Below are 20,209 nucleotides of genomic sequence, written 5' to 3' on the forward strand. Positions count from 1 at the left end.
ATTTGGTAACTTTGAATGAATCTTTAATGCAGAAGTACTCGCATCATGTTTCGTCCATTGGGAATTGAATTCCCAAATACTGTCACTATGTTGATTTTGTGGCATACATCAATAATAATATGGTATAGAGAGGTTTTTATATAGATTCAAAAATACTTGGCGTAGATAGGTACGTTTAAAGATTCAAAAAACTGGTGATTATTTTAATAAGACTCTCTGATTACCTAATTAAGGAAAATACAAAATATAGAAATTAAACTAATAATAATCCGATCCAGATTTAAACAATAATTGATTTGCATACTATTAAAACAAGTGTTAGTGTCTCAAATTTTTGGCCTTCAACTGATTCTAACCGAATCGAATGAACATGTAAAACGTATTTGATATACTACACGAGTTGACTGTGGTTAACAAGTACCAACTAATATTATAAAAATGTATCAGTAGGTGTGTTAAGATATTTTCAAAAAAAGTCTACTTGTATGAATGAACACATGGGATACATTTAATCCAGATAGGTGCATGCAACATTTCAGTATGAAGGTGAAACAGTGTTCTACAGGGCATTTTTCGAAAGAATAACGGTGCGTCCTATGTGAGCGATCAGGATGCAAACGCAAAGCGACACGGTGTGACGCAAAACAACATACATCCTTCAATTCGCTTCGAATCGCTTCACATTTGCGTTCCCTTTGGCTACGTAGAACGCAAGGTGCGTTCCTTGTACACAAAGGGCACAAAAAGGAACGAAGGTAGGTTTTCTTCAGTAAAAGTGCCTCCCTCTACCCTAAAAGAGGTCATTGATGATTTCTCATCTATTTTAACCACACACAAAACAGAAATAAAAGATAAATAATTCATAAAATCTTGTACTGTATAAAGTCTGGACTGTTTAATAAAACCAGATTTGTTGGTTAACATAAAAAAAATATAGTGGAAACCATTCATTAAAACAAGTGCTGGTACGAAATAAGTTTGAGTAAAACGGAATCATTTTGCATGTCATATTTCATACATTTGCAAGTAAAATCGTCTGTCTGTTTGCGGTATTCAAACAGTACTCAGACATAATTATGTTTACGAAAATAATTGTTTTTGGTAAAATAATACCGCATTATTTGCGAACAAGCTGAATTAAACACTAGTAAGTATACAATGTAAATATTATTATGAATACGCAACATTACCTACTTATATTAGGTAATGCAATGTATATAATGTCTTTAATAATTAATGATTATATTGTATCGTAGGTTTGATTCTGGCAATCTATAATGAGTATACATCTGCCACACTAGGGTTTTATAGAAAATCCTCCTATGACGTTTCTTTCCCATTGGTAATGCCCATTTTTGATCGCACAGCTGGGAATAATCCTTTTCGCTTACAGAAAAGGCATACATCTTTATAAGTCCAGCCAGTAAAGCATTAAACATTGAAGCATCTGAAAGTTTGGATAACCAGCCATACTCATCATTATGGTAGTATTTAAAATAAAAAACATAATCTTAAATGGCGATCATGAGCAAAAATGTCAAAGTATCAAAATTACCCAGCTGGTTTCCTTAACTTTGTTTATTTAGATTTTAAAATAGCTACTTGAAATTTTATGTAGGTACCTGATTAAATTTTGTCCAAAGTTACCAAGACTCATTTGACGACACGAGTCCTATTAAAAAAAATCTTACAGGTTCTTCAAGTTTCCATAAGTTCAAGAAATCCATGTCTAAGAATAAACTCGTTCTGATTTAATCAATTTAATAATAAGTCACTGGACCTTAACCCTATCTATGTTTGTTTACTACCATAATAAATACATATGTGTTATGGAATATCTTTAAAATGATCATATTTAATCCAAACTAGAGAAGGGAAAATCTTACTGATTTGAATATTCATAAGATACTTTAAGATGTTTTACGTGACATAGTAATGTATTTTTAACCGACTTCCCAAATAGGAGGAGGTTCTCAATTCGGCCGGTAAGTTTTTTTTTTTTTTTCTATGTATGTATATCGATTACGCCGAGGTTTATTGTCCGATTTACGTGATTCTTTTTTTGTTCGACGCGGAATAGCTGCCAGATGGTCCCATAGTCATCAGGTCAGGATCTGATGATGGAAACCCTGAGAAATCGAGAGCAACCTTCCAAAGTTGTAGGCAAACATAGGGTAAAAAGTTGACACTCAGATGTATGCCTGAAAGCACTATTCAACAGTGAAGGTTTGAAGCTGACCTGATGATGGAGACCAGAGAGGGTCGAGGGAACTCGACAACTGAATATGTAAACTACCTCGTGTTTGGGCTTATAATATTTGTATTGACGAGATCTTTGCAACAGTGAAGGTTTGGAGCTGATCTGATGATGAAGACCAGAGAAGGTCGAGGGAACTCGACAACTGAATATGTAAAAAACCTCGTATTTGGGCTTAAAATATTTGTATTGATGAGAACTTTCTACTTATACGGATAGTGACAGCTATTTGTATCACTGAAAAGCTGTAAATAAAAAACTTTTTTACAAAAAAAATTAACCGACTTCCCAAAACACTAAAAAGGCAAAAAATAACTAATTTTAGGTGCATCGGCCTAGAAGTCGGTGGCAAAATTAACTTTTAGGCACATCCTTGATTAGACACCGACTTCTAGGCCGATGCACCTAAAATTAGTTATTTTTTGCCTTTTTAGTGTTTTGGGAAGTCGGTTAATTTTTTTTGTAAAAAAGTTTTTTAATATTACAATATGCGACGAATCATGAAAAATAATAAGCATTGGGTATTAAGGCATGTCAAAATAAAGTCTAAGTTTCAACCACAATCACAATAATCCTATTCAGTCTATAATCCAAACAGAATGCATGATCAGCAATCAATGAATATTCGGCAAGATTAAATTACACAAATCGAATAAGCCGAATACCGAATATAAATCGAATAGTCGGCCCATCTCTAATCTTGACCAATAGAGTAATTTCAACAAAGTCGTTCATCAACTGACCAATTAATTATATTATATCGTAAATACGATCGAATACCGGACTTGACTTTATTGATGAAAAAAAATAATCTTAGTTATTTTCGGTTTGGACGGATTATGATATTAATGCGAAGAATCGTAAAATTTTTGCTACTGCTGCCTACACGAAATACTTTGCATTTTTAAACATTTCCTCCATTTTATTTTAATTTTCATCTATCGTAGTTTTGTCTGAGTCCAACCGAAACTAATTCCCTAACCTGGGTAAAGAGTAGCCTTCCTTAATATATGAGTTACTAAACGCTGCATTAGTTTATATAGATAAAATTAAATCAAATGCAAAACAAACAAATTAATAAAGCATTTTAAGCAGTATGGACTTCATTAGTTTAAAATGTATGTTTGTAAACTTAAGTACCTACTTATGCAGTACACATATTTGTAGGTACACTTTATGTAATGAAAATATATTCTTGGACTTCTATTTTTAAAACTGGGAAATTACAATAAGACATCACTATCCTACCCCAAAGCACAATACAGTATTACATAACGTACAAAACCAGTCAACAGAATTATTCATGATACAAATGTATTCAAGAGGTTATGACATTGATATGTCAATGACCGTCCTTCATTCTCCCCTTAATCTCTGCCAGTAGGTAACGTTTGTTTTGGAAAATATGTCTAAAATAATTAAATACACAGTTTGTATAGATTATGAAGTATTTTTGTTAAAATTTTATTAGCGTTATTAGCTATTTTTTCCCACGAAATGACCCCAAATGCACAAGTAATTCTGTCTGTCCGGCTTTAATGCCAAAATTCGTGAACCGATTTTTGTCGTATAGATGGCCCCTGAAAAAGGCATAGGCTAATCGCGGAATACAGCTGGTACATAATATTGAGATAATTACATATGGCTATTTTTAATTACCTCAAACTTAAGTAAGTGATAAAAATGTCGCTTTAGTGAGGTTGTAACATACCATGGAAATAATTCAACGGAAAATGGTATAAACAAAAAAGGTTTTATAATTTTTCAATTAAGGCGATTCCTTTATCACGTAAATACATAATATTTTACCCTTCACTCCTTCCCTACTCAACCCATCAGTTTAACTTTATATAGTGTTGTTTAAATTAAATTTACAACTTAGGAAATTTGCTGAACAGTATCTAATTACAGGTTCTAAAAGGTTCACTTGTATCCCTTATAATTAAATAAGGTTTATACCTACCTCAAACAATAGATATAAAGGCTGTTTCTAGAGGTTAGTTTGAATAATTCTTTGTTACTTTCGGATGAGTGGTTTTCTATTACTTTTATTATGGCACTGACTTACCTGAATAATTGGGATTTCTATGGCTATAAAATGCATCTGATCATTAAGATATTATCTGACAGAAAACAGCTTTAGTTTTATTTTTGAGCGCTTTGGTTAAATTTTCAAGGGATGTTCATTAACCTTTATGATTCTTTCTGATAAGTAGTATGCAAATGTTAAGGTAATTTCATTTAAAAAAGGATCTGTGAAACAAAATAGTACAGCTACTTTAAATCAGGCTTTTACCAAAAGTTCACACCAAAATCAAACACACTATAGGTTAAAAAAAATCTTAACCTTTTTGCCATGATATACGTGAGAAAACACCCTAAATATTAATACGTACAATAAAGACTGTGAACCAAGATCGGACGTTTGGTTAATGCGAAACTGATATCGGTCGCTCTCAAAGACACGATAGGGCGAGATTACGGCAAAAGGTGGGCCCTTCAAAGCAAGGAAATGGAATAGATTTTGGCAACTCTTCAATATATACGGAAAATGTATGGATAGCGTGATTTTATTGCAGAGATTCGAGTAACAGAATGGTGTGGGCGTTGGTTCAATTAATGGGAAATCTCGTATGATTTAAAGATTTTTCGTATATGACCCTATCTGGTGATGTATGGTAGATAGATAGATAGATTATTCTTTATTGTACACCAAGAAAATTAACAACACAGGACATCACGACACACAAAGAACAGTACAATTGGTAGGCTAAGACCCTGGAAGCCACATAATTTTATAATTCAGATTTTTCGGTCTGAAGATGTTATAATGTTGGGCACATTATAAGAATCAGCTAGGTAGAACAAAATAACATAATGTGATTAGGATAGTGGGCTAAAGTTTAGTTTGCAGTCTAGAATGGTGCTATTATTTATTTAATACTTCTGTACATTCTGTACAAGGGCGGACTTAACGCCTTAGGCGTTTTCTCCCAGTCTACCTTTATTACTTCTACGATACGAAAGTGTATATGACATGTATGAGAAAGAAGGAATTTACGTAATTTAATTAGGTACCACATGGCCATATTTTATGCTAATTTTCCGACATTAATTCAATGTTCAATAACCTATGACTAAATAATATTATTTCAAATGTTAATTATAACTCTAAATTACGATCAAAATCTAAACCACAAATCATCGGCCATTCATTAGGAACATTAATTTTATTATGTGTGAATTCATTCTAATTATACAAAATGATAATATCCTTTCATTTCCTAATATTTCCAATATTGGGCAGGAATTAACATCCGATTACTGGTAATTAAGAATTAATTGAAATTCACAATTGTAATGTCAAAATCAATTGCAGACTTCATACATTAATATTCCATTATGATTATTCAAATTAAATAATGACGTTGGAAAAAGATTTAAAGTAATAATGATTTACAGGAGTATTACAAAATGTATGTACCTAAGTAGCGTACTTCATCATCCTCCTCCGAGCCTTTTTCCCAACTATGTTGGGGTCGGCTTCCAGTCTAACCGGATGTAGCTGAGTGCCAGTGCTTTACAAGGAGCGACTATTATTTGCTATATTTGACCCCCTCAACCCAGTTACCCGGACAACTCAATACCCTTTGGTAAGAAAAGTTTTTAAATATGCAAGTAGCATACAAAAAAACCAAGAGCAAGGTAACAAGAGCTATGGCATATATTTGAACGAAAATTACTCTTAAAAAGATTATTTTTTTTTAATTTCTCTTTTGCAAAAACATGTCTACCTGTGTTAAAACCCTTCACCTATTTTTAGATACAATATCAAACTTTTCTAATACTCGTAGTTGACTTTATAGATTGTCTTGGATGATTTATGTGTATTGAAACGTCAACTCGGAACCTAACCCGTATCATCTCGAAAATCAAGGATTTAATACGAATATAGGCATTTTATTCAGAAAATATTAAATACCATTATACGTACGGTAGACTGCACATCAGTGGTAACTGTCATGCATCTTAACGCAATAGTAACAAGTACGATTTTCCTATAAAACTGTTACCACTGACCTGAAGTTGACTGTACTTGTTTCTTTTCTATTAGTTAGGTTTCATACATGTCAATTATAATTATAAGTCGAAAACACATTTTTATATGGTAACGGACCTATAATATGGTGGTTCCTAATTTAGGTTAAAATATGTTAAAATAATTCATTGTCATACACAAAGGGAACCTTTCAAGGGCCTGGGTCGAGTTCCAGTCTTACAAGATGTAGTATACTATGTAAATATTTTACGTAGAGTGACTGCCATATGACGTACACCATTTGACTATTGTGTATATATAAGGTTGTACTAGTAGTCATTGTAATATTTATTTTAAGACCAACCTCTAAACTAGCCATACATTTCTTTTATAATCATAATTAAAATGTAACAGGCAAATCACTATATCATAAAACTATCAAAATTGCTGCTCCCTAAGAATGAGTGCAAAAATAGATTTACGCATATTTTTTTATCCTACAATGAGAAAAGAATGTTTTCTATTGACAGAACTCGTATTTTAAACTTGTGTACAGAGGTTACTTGTAATTATGCAGCAGGACCTGGTACACAAGTAACTGTTTATATTTCTGATTTTCAACTTTACATCAATAAATTAACATTTGCTTTCAACCTTCATTTTCCCTACTGTTAATTTAACCCTATAATTCTGTAGCTTAATACGCGAATACTTTGCTCGTAACTTTTGCCAAATTTTGTAAGTACACTTTAATGAAACATTCCCTTTTAAGCCGAAATAGGGGTCTGACAGCCTTTACCGTATCTACTTATTATAAGACCGACCCTTTGGTACGTAAAAAGATAGTTTATAGTCACTGAAAATTGCTGAAATTAAAATTTTTAGAGTGAATTTTAAAAGCTGAATATTAAGCCTGATTTACTGGGCAATATATTTTTTGTTGAGGAAGTGAAAAGGCTAATAGAATAAGAGCACTTTAATCTAAAATGTGTCGAGTAAAAATTTCGGTAAGCTACGTAGCACCGCCTATTCACAATATTTTTATCAGCATGCTGCTAGGTAAATGCTAATCTCTCAAATCTAATATCACGAACATGTATGAAACAATAAATACGGTTCATAAACTTTTTAATTAAGTACAAAAACTATAGAGCATTTTAGTTTTTTCATACCATTTCTTAGTATAGACTGAGAAACCTCTCTATCAACTAAATATTAATAAATTGCCATATGTAAATGACTATCTGTACTCTATATTTTTAATCAGTAACAGATAAAAGATAATTAAACTTAATGGAATGCAAGTAATATTGCTACTCCATTTATTAATCAAATATATTTATGTCTGCTTTCTCAGTAGTAAATTATTTAATAATAGCTGTATCTAAAATTAATCTTTAATTCAAAACATTAGAACAAAGTTGTTTGGATCGTTTATTATTATACAACGGATATCCCTTTCTATTAATAAAATGTAGATATTTCTAAGAAAAAGTATTAATTTATATTGATTGTTTGTGTTATTTATATCCGGGTTATCTTCCAACTAGGTAAACCTTAAAACGTCGAGATTTGAAGATATTTAATCAATATCAATCCTAATCTTTACATATAAATTAAAACAGGAATAAATAGGGAAAAGTAGTTTTATAGAACACTGAGAAATTCTGTCCTCTAGAAAAGATTATAAATATCAGTATCTTTTTGTACTAAGATTGGTATATCTCTAAATCCCGACGAGTTAGAGTAACTTCGTACTCTAGTTTTCGATTCAGTGTCAAATAATGTAAGTATTACACTTTGATGACAAAAAAAGGAAACAAAGTATTGAAATTATTCATAACCATCGATTCATACAGTAATTTCAGTATAGAATTACACTACAATTTTACAGCAAAGACATGAGCCACGGTTATTGACCTCAACACACACATACAAACACAAAACATTACGTCAAAGTGCCATTAAGAACGTGCTCATTTGAAAAAATAAATCACAACAGCACTGATAACAACAAATTAGTACAACCATTAGACAGATAGTAACAACTAAATGTACTGAATGCGATCTATTTGTGTACTAATGCAGAGAATTATCGAAGAAATTAACCTAATAAATAGTAACAAAACTCTTGATGTTAGGTCTAATGTAAGCTAATCTATATTTTAGAAACGTTCTCGTTAAAGCGGCTCGTACCTATTTTGAACACACATTTTCAGGCATTTTATACCTATGCAAAATATAATATGCATCTTGTGCACAAGTTCTAAACAATGGAAATTTTGTTGTGGGTCAACGGCTCATTCTCAAAAATAATATACATATGTAGTCTTTTTGGATTACGATAGTCGTGCCAAAATACATTTTAACGTACATATTAAGTAGGTAAACCTATTCTTGAAAACAGACCATATTAATTTAACAAGTGAAACTTGCAAAATGAAAAATAACAATTCTAGAACTTGGAAAAAAGCTATAAAATATCTAACTTATTTATATCTCTGAATATTTCGATTTCGTAAATTGAAACGATTCCCACGGTACCATTAAAAAAATCCGAACCAACATGATAAAAAATCGCAAACCAAAAATATCTCAGTTTTTTTCTAAAACATACAATATCTGTCGTATATTTTGTAAAACATTTTCTCTAATTAGATCCCTGGGTGACAAATTGGGTGCTTCATTACATAGCCACAGACGGTACCCGAGAGTAATGGCGTAAATAAATGATAATTTTTGACCGTCAAACGTAATGTCTATGTAACCGACTATTAATATAGGCGTTCTACAAATGTTGTTTATTTTCAGCTTAGTGTCTCATACACTAAGATGACATTTTGCAGTTACAACTTTATGACATTGATTGTACTGGCTGAAAACGCGTTAGTACTAAATCTCAATCTGAGAAAAAGCATATCCATTTTCATGACAAAAATTTCAGATTTCAGACCCGAAAAAACAACATTATATTGCATCAATACAGCTACAAAAAACGTATGAAAACTATTACCTAAAACCTTCCTAATGTCACCTAACCTAACCGAAATTCATAATTCAAAATGTTCCCACACACTAGAACTAAAAGTTAAACAAAAACATTGCTGCGGCTATCTCGGTTTGCCAAACATGTTTACTTCAGAACCAATATTAATATTTAACTTAGAATGTCAGTCCGAAACTTTTTAAACGAGTTAAAATGCCTCTTGGGTTTATAAAACTGCTTTACTCTATCTCCCGGGAGATTTTTCAGAAATATTTAACTTAATCTTCTCAGACATTTTTTCCTAAATGTTTCTTCTAGTTTTTTCCAAAATAAAAAGAGGCCTTTAATACTGTTTTGCATTATTAACGTTGGGATTTTGTTTAAAGAAGTTTTTATGCTTTTCTTTTTTGTGACTGGCTGCTGCTAATGTTCAAAAATTCCAAGTTCGAATACAATGTTAATTTAAAAATAAAAGTGTGTTCAAATTCCGAATGTGATAATGATTAATGATACGTTCTGTGTAAACAATAGAATGACCTTTATGACTCACTAAAATAATCATACTTAGTTCCGTATTGTAGAAACTGACTAAAATAGTATTAGTTAGATTTAACCAATCAAATGGCTTCAAAGTGTGTGCATCACAAGGACCTACTGATGCTGAAATATTGATCTAGATACCGCACCTAAGACTATGGAAAACAATGATCAAGTATTTTTTATAGCTTATGGTGATTTAAAACATAATTGATCTATAAAGTGTCCATAGACTTTGTATGGTACTTATGTCTATGCTAAAACAAGAAATCGGTAAAACAAAAGCAAAATTATAGTCTCACGGTCATTAATGCCCGTTTTCACCAACGAATACCTAAATTTAGGGAGCATTTACGGAACACTTAATAAGAATTTCATTTTCACCAAAGCCTAGGTGTCAATTATAACCTTAAAATTTCACTTAAACTTGGGGGCTCGATTGATGCCTGCTTAAACAACCCCTATCATTATCATGACAGAATACAAACATATTTTGAACCGTTTCTGGCGATGGATAGTGAAATGAAACGTAAACTTTTAGAAAGTTTAGAAGCTGTGGAGGTTGTGGATATGTAAAATAATAATCATTAGAAGACCACGTACCTATCTTACGTGAAAGAGCAGATGACTGAGAAATAAGTACGATGCTCATGACTTTTTTATAAGATTATAGGTTATCACTTGCTATGAATGCACTTGCTAGGTCAACTATAGGCCTATTCAGACCTAAGGGGTATTCGCTACCGTCTACGGCAGAGAAAACCCTGTGGGTATGCGGTAATATGACTGTTCAGACCTAAGCGGTATTCGCTACCACCTGCGACAGAGAAAACCCAGTATGTATGCGATAATATTACTGTTGATGTTCGGGATGTATGCCGCTGCTCTCGCGCGGTATGTACTTCTATCGCTCAGGTCGCTCTAGCCGCGGTATAGTTATCGGCACGGATATTGAGCCCTGACCTTCACCTGCGCAGAAGCCATTTATTGCCTTATGTGTACAGTGTGCAAAGAAGTAGGCTAACATTGAAAATAATAAATTATGTAAATTAAAACAAAGATAGTAAACAAATATTTTAATATTAGTCCTCATATGATGTACCAAACATTATCATCATCCACCTGCACCAATTCAATTTGGGGTGGGCTGGGCGCAGCATGTTTTTACACGTCTTTCCAATTTCTCGCACCACCTGAAACTAAATAAATATAAATAAATCTATAATTTTAACCCCATACTTAAATCCATCAACTCATGGAGAACAAAAATACAATGAAGCCCACAGTAAAACAAGGAACACAGTTGAACGGCAATATCTTAATACACTATATTATTATACACAGATATTATTCACATATACCTGTAAACGGTTCCTATCGCATTAAAACTATTTGTGACTGGATCCGAGCTTTGTTTTTGGCTTCGTTCGTGGTCCCATCCGTTTTTTGTTTATTATTGCGTCGCTATGAGACGTCAGAAATTTCACTAGCTTGTCTTTTTCTTCTGTAAGAAAGGTTTATCCTCGTTTTCTCTTCTCTGCTAAAATAAACTTATCTATTCAACAATAATAAACCCAAAATTAACCTCACTCTATGTACACATACACATCAGTCAATTTGACAAACGCGCGAATGACATAGGTAAAAATTCACCTATAGAAAACCTCTTTACTGTTTTATTGCATAAAACATAGCGTAATGTAGTTTAAGTTAAATTAAAATAACACCACAAGAAAAAAAACTCACAGGCTTTAGTAATATATACTCGATAGACGTTTATTTCTTAAGAAGTACAGAAAAATCATTTTATCGATAAAATATCGACTTTGCATTATCATTTGTAGAACTAGTAATCTGTCACTTACTTAAGGGATCCATGTACAAGTGTGGTGAAAATGAATTTAGGAAGGTGTCAAATTGGGAGGGGTCCTTATTAAATGTAGCATTTAGATAGGGAAACGGTAAGAGGTTGTTGGTGAAAACGGGCGTAAGAGATTGGGTAATAAAAAGTTTACAGTTTTTACGTATGTTATGAGAAACTAATATAATTAATCAAAAGAATCATAATTACTAAATTCAAAACATTTTTTGCTAGTTACATAATTATTTCTTAAATAACAAAACAAATTTTTATGGCTGAGTATTATAATTAATTGTCAATTTTTGTAAACTTCCTACTCGAGTTGTTTTAAACTGTTTTTCCAACAACTAGGTTTTTCCCACGGCATAGTAAATTACTCTCAACTCGGATTTTTATTTGGCATACTATCTGGTTTTCTCAAAAATTGTGCTAACACAGGTCATCCACATTTTACCAAAGTCATCATCTGCCGAGCCTTTCCCAAACATGTTGGTGTCGGCTTTCAGTATAACCGGATGCAGCTGGCAGCCAGTGTTTTACATGAAGCGACTGTCTATCTGATCTTCTCAACCCAGTTAACTGGGCAACCCAATACCCTTAGGTAAGACTGGTTGTCAGACTTACTGGCTCCTGACTACCCGTAATGACTGCTAAAGACAACTTAGGTGAAAATGGTGTTCAGTTTTAAAACACCCTTGAAAATCAAAATTGATTCTGTCATCTGCAAATTCTTATTGACTTAATGACACTGAAAATGAACTTATATTTCAATAGCATTGAAACACAGAATAATATCTCAATAAGAAAGCGTTATTTACTCCTAAGAATGTTTGCAAGTCTTCTTTGATAGAACCTTTGGGGAACGTCCAACAATTCTGGATACCCAATCCGGAATCTTGTGCTATTTGTTTGCGATTCTTTATGAAAATATCGCAATCATACCTTTATTTCCCTCACCTTTTTATATATTTTTTTGTCTTGAGGAAACCTGGACTATAAATCTGAAATCACCAACCCGCATTAAGCAAGCAAGCAATCGCAATTATTTTTCATCAGTTCTATTTATTTTGAAAAAAGATCAACTTAAAGTCAGTTGAACTATTTAACTACACATTGTCAAATCGCTGATTTGACCACATTGATGGGCGGCAAGTACACGACTGGTCATGGTTTGGCTATGGTTAAGTGGTACAGCTGGACGGAAGGTAATTTCAATAAGTATAATGAGACTACCCTTAGTAGAAAATCTCATCCAACATTGCTAGAATGTTAAATCTACCGACACTTCGTTTTGTTTAAAGCTTCAAATTTTTATTATGAGCGAACATATGATATTTTCAACCTATAATCGTATTTCATAATTAAAATCATAAAATGCTCACAATTTTAACGACAAATGACAGATTATAGCTATAACAGCGGACAATAAAACAGCCAAATTCCGAAAATATATCCGGATTATTAAGAAAAACTATTAAATAAGCCGCGGCTTAGCGTGTTCCAAATGCAATAAAAAAATTTGTAATCATAAAAACCCCGTTTTTTATAAATAAATATCATAAAGTATGTTGATATCTTCTTATATGAAATAATAATGGAGGAACGGAATGTCATAATTAATCAATCAAAAGCTTGAAGCTAAATTGATTGACTAATCAAACGTCTCATCTCTCATTTAAAATGACATTACCGAGTTGTGAATATAATCTATGGAAAATGCGACACTTTATCTTACTAAAAATTTTTAAAATATGGGTCTACCTTACCATATAAGTAATGTAGGTAATACAGTTTATGATTTCTTTACTAACACATTTCTGAAAAAAGTGTTACAGAAAAAAATCTACTATTTTTAATTACTCTACTCACCCTTTTATCTCTGTCTCGCAAAAGTCGCAGTAAATCACATAAAAAAATCTTCACCACATTCACATCACTGAACACTAAAAAAAATCGGATCTACACTGTCACACTCGGTATTAATTTATCCTTCACAAATAAATTGTCTAAATATACATTTTCAGTCACAGCTACGAGAATAGTGCTGGTACCCGAAGAGCGAATTTTTACTGATTCGATAAACGAAACGCGGGACGTGCGTCCGACGCGCCGATCCGCGAGCGACTGCCCTGGGGCTTGGCATCTACAAAAGCGCGGGAAACGCACGCGAAAAACGCGCGAAATTTGCCACTGCCATAATGTATTCGCGCCATTACGAATTCGCTTTTCGGGGTTCCGCAATCGGGGGGATGAATCTATCGCCTTTTTATGACTTGTGAAAAGGGTAGCTGTGATCTAGAATTCAGCTTTGGTATAAGCCAAGGCTCTGTGTAAGCAAGTGCATAGTGATTGCTGAAATAATTTATATTTACTGTCTTCTACATAGGCTTTCCAGAATCCTTTATAGTATTAGCACTTCTATCTCAACCAGACAGTTATTCTAAGATGCAGGCACATTACACAGAATATATTTTCTTAACGAACTTTTAAGACCAAGAAAATATGTATTAAGAAAGTTGTTTCACATTTTAACTATCGCCTTCATAGCTATTTACGATATCACATATTATACTAATTTGTCGTACAATATTGAAACAGAAGTAAAACATAATAAATTGACTGAGTCATTCAATTTCATATATTCTCAAAGAGACTGTTGTTATGCTACATTTTTAATATATTATGCGATACAATATGTTGGTGGCATCGTTCTTTGCTTTTCTCATATCTATGACATTTTCATATGTTTTTTTAGCAATTCGACATTCTATTAAATTTTTAACTAGCCGATTTCCACCGTTTTACCTACATTCTGTATCCTGTGTAAAAATGTTATTCATGTTTTTTTCTTTCTTGATTTTGTTGTTTGGTAAAACATGATAATTATTTTAGTGACAGCTTATTCCAAAATAAATCATAACGATATAATAAAATGGCCAGGATATTCAAATACGGAACCACTTACATCACAACATGGTGACAGCTTGCAGAGCCCAATACTTTTTATTTGACAAAGGAAATCTTTGTCCGCGCAGTTAATATGAATGTCAAACGTGCTGAGTTCGTTACAGAATAAAAACGTTTTCATTTCGACAGCACGTTGTCTATGGTTGGAGACGAGTCGTGGTAAATGTCAGTTGTCAACTTAGTGTAGCGTGTAAATCGCGTTTATTTTTGTCTAGATTTAAATGTCGGTAGCAAAGAATTCGCTACAGTTTTTTTCGGATGATAATTTTGATAATGTCAACGGATTTTGAAACCTAATTACATATTTACAATCAGACAAACATGCAACAATGGACGATGAATAGGATGACGATGATGGAAATGGATTTTCACAGGAACACTTGTTAATATGTGTAAAGAAAAGTATATAACGAAGTGATTGAAATAATTAAGTTAACTCCTATTATATAATAAATAAATAAATAAATAATGTCGGGACACCTTTTCACACACGGTTGGTTAGCCCCATGGTAAGTTATTAATTAACTTGTGTTATGGGTGCTAACACAACTGATAAACTACATATAGCTACACATATACATATTGTAACACCCAGACCACGGCCAACAAGCATGCTCATCACACAAATGTCGACCGAACCGGGAATCGAACCCGGGACCTCAGATTCGGCAGTCCGGCTTGGTGACCATTGCGCCATAGAGGTCGTCTATGGTCATCATGCTTCTATTAATTAAAAACGCATATTAAAAGATGGATTCTCAATATTATAGTTCGGCCATTCAGAGAATGCGTTCCTGACACGTCGCGATTGAACTGACGACGTAACTACATTCATTGATTATTGATATAATAATGTTGTTTTAATGCTCCTCAATTGTTAAAACGGTAAACAACCAGCAAAAATATTTTTATCGTAACTGCAACGCCATTGCAAAGTTACGTCGTCAGTTCAATCGCGACGTGTCAGGAACGCATTCTCTGAATGGCCGAACTATAGCCATTCCTTTTGTCCTAGATTTTCAATTTTCACCAAACACAACACAATGTAAACGCGTTGCACATATAGTACAGTACAATCACTTGTATAGATCCGTAACCAAATCAGCTTAGTATGTAAATATTCTGTCAAAGTTTTGCGGTAGGTAATTGAATTTTAGATTCTGTTTTCAATTCGTTAACTGAACTAGGTTTGGGCGGAGCGCGTCTGTCGTATGCCAGATAGTTTATGACCAAACAGTGACGATAGGTAGCCTTGAACAGACTGACAGTTTTGTCACTTCAAAAAATATAGTGTCCAGTTCAGTGTTAATATAAAATGGATGATGGAATTTGCGGGTTTTATATAAAAAGTTTACGTAGGGGAGTTTACAATTGTACGTTACATTTTAGTGATTTTATTTAACTATTCCAATACTTAACGTTAATTTATAAGCTTTGAGTTCACAGAGAGTTCGAAGGGGAATGAGAGTTTTGGGCTACCTCTCCTCTAATACATCAATAGAAAGCTAATTTTATGTTTTTTGGGGCTACTGTCATTTGTCAGTATTAAGGCAGTTAGAACGTGTTTAATGGAATAATAACTACGTTGAGACGTATCTGCTCTAAGATATAATCAGTGGAAGGTATATTAATAAAAAAAGCTGCATTTGGACTAGTGAAATGGGGTTATAGACTTATAGAGGACAGTTGCATGTTGCTGGAACATGCTGTTGGAAAGTATTGAGTATTGAGTAAGTTTCATCAAGCACGATCTGAAAAAAGTAATATTGATTACCCTGGAACAAGTAAAGCAAAAGGCTTAGTTAATGATCATTTCACAGATACTTGTATATTCTCTTATGAACTCCCCTTATGTACTCTCTTATCTACTTCTCTTATGAACTTTTCTTATTGACTCCTCTTATGTACTCTCTTATGTACTCCCTTATGTACTCTCTTATGTACTCCCTTATGTACTCCCTTATGTACTTACTCTTATGTACTCCCTTATGTACTTACTCTCTTATGTACTCCCTTATGTACTTACTCTCTTATGTACTCCCTTATGTACTTACTCTCTTATGTATTCCCTTATGTACTCTTTTGTGTACTCCCTTATGTACTCTCTTATGTACGCCCTTATGTACTCCCTTATATACTCCCTTATGTACTCCCTTATGTACTCTCTTATGAACTCCCTTATGTACTTACTCTCTTATGTACTCCCTTATGTACTCTCTTATGTACTTACTCTCTTATGTACTCCCTTATGTACTTACTCTCTTATGTATTCCCTTATGTACTTTTTTGTGTACTCCCTTATGTACTCTCTTATGTACGCCCTTATGTACTCCCTTATATACTCCCTTATGTACTCCCTTATATACTCTCTTATGAACTCCCTTATGTACTTACTCTCTTATGTACTCCCTTATGTACTCCCTTATGCACTCCCTTATGTACTCCCTTATGTACTCTCTTATGTACTCTCTTATGTACTCCCTTATGTACTCCCTTACGTACTCCCTTATGTACTCCCTTATGTACTCCCTTATGTACTCCCTTATGTACTCCCTTATATACTCCCTTATATACTCTCTTATGTACTCCCTTATGTACTCCCTTATGTACTCCCTTATGTACTTACTCTTATGTACTCCCTTATGTACTTACTCTCTTATGTACTCCCTTATGTACTTACTCTCTTATGTATTCTCTTATGTACTCTCTTATGCACTCCCTTATGTACTCTCTTATGTACTCCCTTATGTACTCCCTTATGTACTCCCTTATGTACTCTCTTATGAACTCCCTTATGTACTTACTCTCTTATGTACTCCCTTATGTACTCTTTTATGTACTCCCTTATGCACTCTCTTATGTACTCCCTTATGTATTTTCTTATGTACTCTCTTATGCACTCCCTTATGTACTCCCTTATGTACTCTCTTATGTACTCCCTTATGTACTCCCTTATGTACTCCCTTACGTACTCCCTTATGTACTCCCTTATGTACTCCCTTATGTACTCCCTTATATACTCCCTTATATACTCTCTTATGTACGCCCATATGTACTCCCTTATATACTACCCTTATGTACTCCCTTATGTACTCTTTTATGTACTCTCTTATGCACTCCCTTATGTACTCCCTTATGTACTCTCTTATGTACGCCCTTATGTACTCTCTTATGTACTCCCTTATGTACTCCCTTATGTACTTACTCTCTTATGTACTCCCTTATGTACTTACTCTCTTATGTATTCTCTTATGTACTCTCTTATGCACTCCCTTATGTACTCTCTTATGTACTCCCTTATGTACTCCCTTATGCACTCCCTTATGTACTCCCTTATGTACTCCCTTATGTACTCCCTTATGTACTTACTCTTATGTACTCCCTTATGTACTTACTCTCTTATGTACTCCCTTATGTACTTACTCTCTTATGTATTCACTTATGTACTCTCTTATGCACTCCCTTATGTACTCTCTTATGTACTCCCTTATGTACTCCCTTATGTACTCCCTTATGTACTCTCTTATGTACTCTCTTATGTACTCCCTTATGTACTCCCTTATGTACTCCCTTATGTACTCTCTTATGTACTCTCTTATGTACTCCCTTATGTACTTACCCTCTTATGTACTCCCTTATGTACTCTCTTGTGTACTCCCTTATGTACTCTCTTTTGTACTCCCTTATACACTCCCTTATATACTCCCTTATGTACTCCCTTATGTACTCCCTTATGTACTCTCTTATGTACTCTCTTATGCACTTCCTTATGTACTCCCTTATGTACTCTCTTATGTACTAGCTTATGTACTCCCTTATGTACTCTCTTATGTACTCCCTTATGTACTTACTCTCTTATGTACTCCCTTATGTACTCTTTTATATACTCCCTTATGCACTCTCTTATGTACTCCCTTATGTACTCTCTTATGCACTCCCTTATGTACTCCCTTATGTACTTACTCTCTTATGTATTCCCTTATGTACTCTCTTGTGTACTCCCTTATGTACTCTCTTATGTACGCCCTTATGTACTCCCCTAAATACTCCCTTATGTACTCTCTTATGTACGCCCTTATGTACTTCCTTATATACTCCCTTATGTACTCCCTTATGTACTCTTTTATGTACTCCCTTATGTACTCTCTTATGTACTCCCTTATGTATTCGCTTATGTACTCTCTTATGCACTCCCTTATGTACTCCCTTATGTACTCTCTTATGTACTCCCTTATGTACTCCCTTACGTACTCCCTTATGTACTCCCTTATGCACTCCCTTATGTACTCCCTTATGTATTCTCTTATGTTATCTCTTATGAACTCTCTTATGTACTCTCTTATCTACTTCTCTTATACAAGGATCGATTGGAATTACAGTAGACGGGAAATAGCTAATATACACTGTTTTTTTTTTGTCATTGTAATGTCGTAGTATTTCTTAAGTCTTAAGTAATCCAATTTTATGAATGAAATTTATGAATGATCGTTGCGTATTCTTTGTGTTTGCGTTTGCGTGAGGGCGCAGCACGGTTTTAAGGCCAGTAACACACGCGCCAAGTTTAAATACGGCTAGATGACATTGACGGAATTCGGAAAAAAAAATTAAAAAAAAAAAAACAATTTTTTTTGTTGATTTGGGTCGAGAATCATTAGCATAATTACGTCCTTGAATATGGCACGGATGCAAATCAATAGCTTGTATATTTCTCTTATTGACTCCTCTTATCTACTCCCTTATGTACTCCCTTATGTACTCTATTATGTACTCCCTTATGTACTCCCATATGTACTCCCTTATGTACTCCCTTATGTACTCCCATATGTACTCCCTTATGTACTCCCTTATGTACTCCCATATGTACTCCCTTATGTACTCCCTTATGTACTCCCTTATATACTCTCTTATGTACTCTCTCTTATGTTATTTGGACATCTACTAAAGAACCCTCTTAATACTTAAATGGTTCGAATTGAGAAAATCGACTGGTCCAATCTTGACCATTTGATTACACTACTCAGCCTCAAATCTATGTTCCTTTGCATAAATAGTAGACCAACATGGCGAGTAAGATAATTTGATAGTCTATATTATATCATCTCATTAAAACGAAAAAGTTAATGATACCTAAATATCTATAGTGTTGCATAATTATGTTTTATCTTCAATTTTCATGCCAATTTCAACTGAACCGATCAATGTTAATTTAAGGTAATCATTCCTTATCAAAATGAAGACAATGGCAATTCATTATAATCAGATGTATCTATCCGGATTACACTATTTAGAAATGGTATATCTATACTATAATATTATAAAGAGGAAAACTTTGATTGTTTGTTTGTTTGGTTGTAATGGATAAACTCAAAAACTACTGGACCGATTTAAAATATTCTTTCACCATTAGAAAGCTATATTATCTGCGAGTAACATAGGCTATATTTTATCCCGGTGCGGGCAGTAGCTCCCACGGGACGCGGGTGAAACCGCGGGAAAACGGCTAGTTCATAATAGTTTGTATGCCACCATTAAAAAGTTAGCGCACTCCAAGCTATTGTTATC

The 20,209-nt window shown here is 33.6% G+C and overlaps 1 protein-coding gene across 3 annotated transcripts in view; it reads right to left on the reverse strand.

Moving 5' to 3' along the window:
* Positions 1-13,791, reverse strand: part of LOC124641882 (octopamine receptor beta-2R) — a 204,845-nt gene extending 191,054 nt beyond the window's left edge. For all 3 annotated transcript variants that reach the window (XM_047180132.1, XM_047180133.1, XM_047180131.1), the window contains exon 1: positions 13,550-13,791. The gene's annotated coding sequence lies outside the window, so the exon portion shown is untranslated. The remainder of the gene's footprint in view (positions 1-13,549) is intronic.
* Between the last annotated feature and the right edge of the window lie 6,418 nt (positions 13,792-20,209).

This window comes from Helicoverpa zea, chromosome 23 (genome assembly GCF_022581195.2).
Source record: "Helicoverpa zea isolate HzStark_Cry1AcR chromosome 23, ilHelZeax1.1, whole genome shotgun sequence".
NCBI classification, from domain to species: domain Eukaryota; kingdom Metazoa; phylum Arthropoda; class Insecta; order Lepidoptera; family Noctuidae; genus Helicoverpa; species Helicoverpa zea.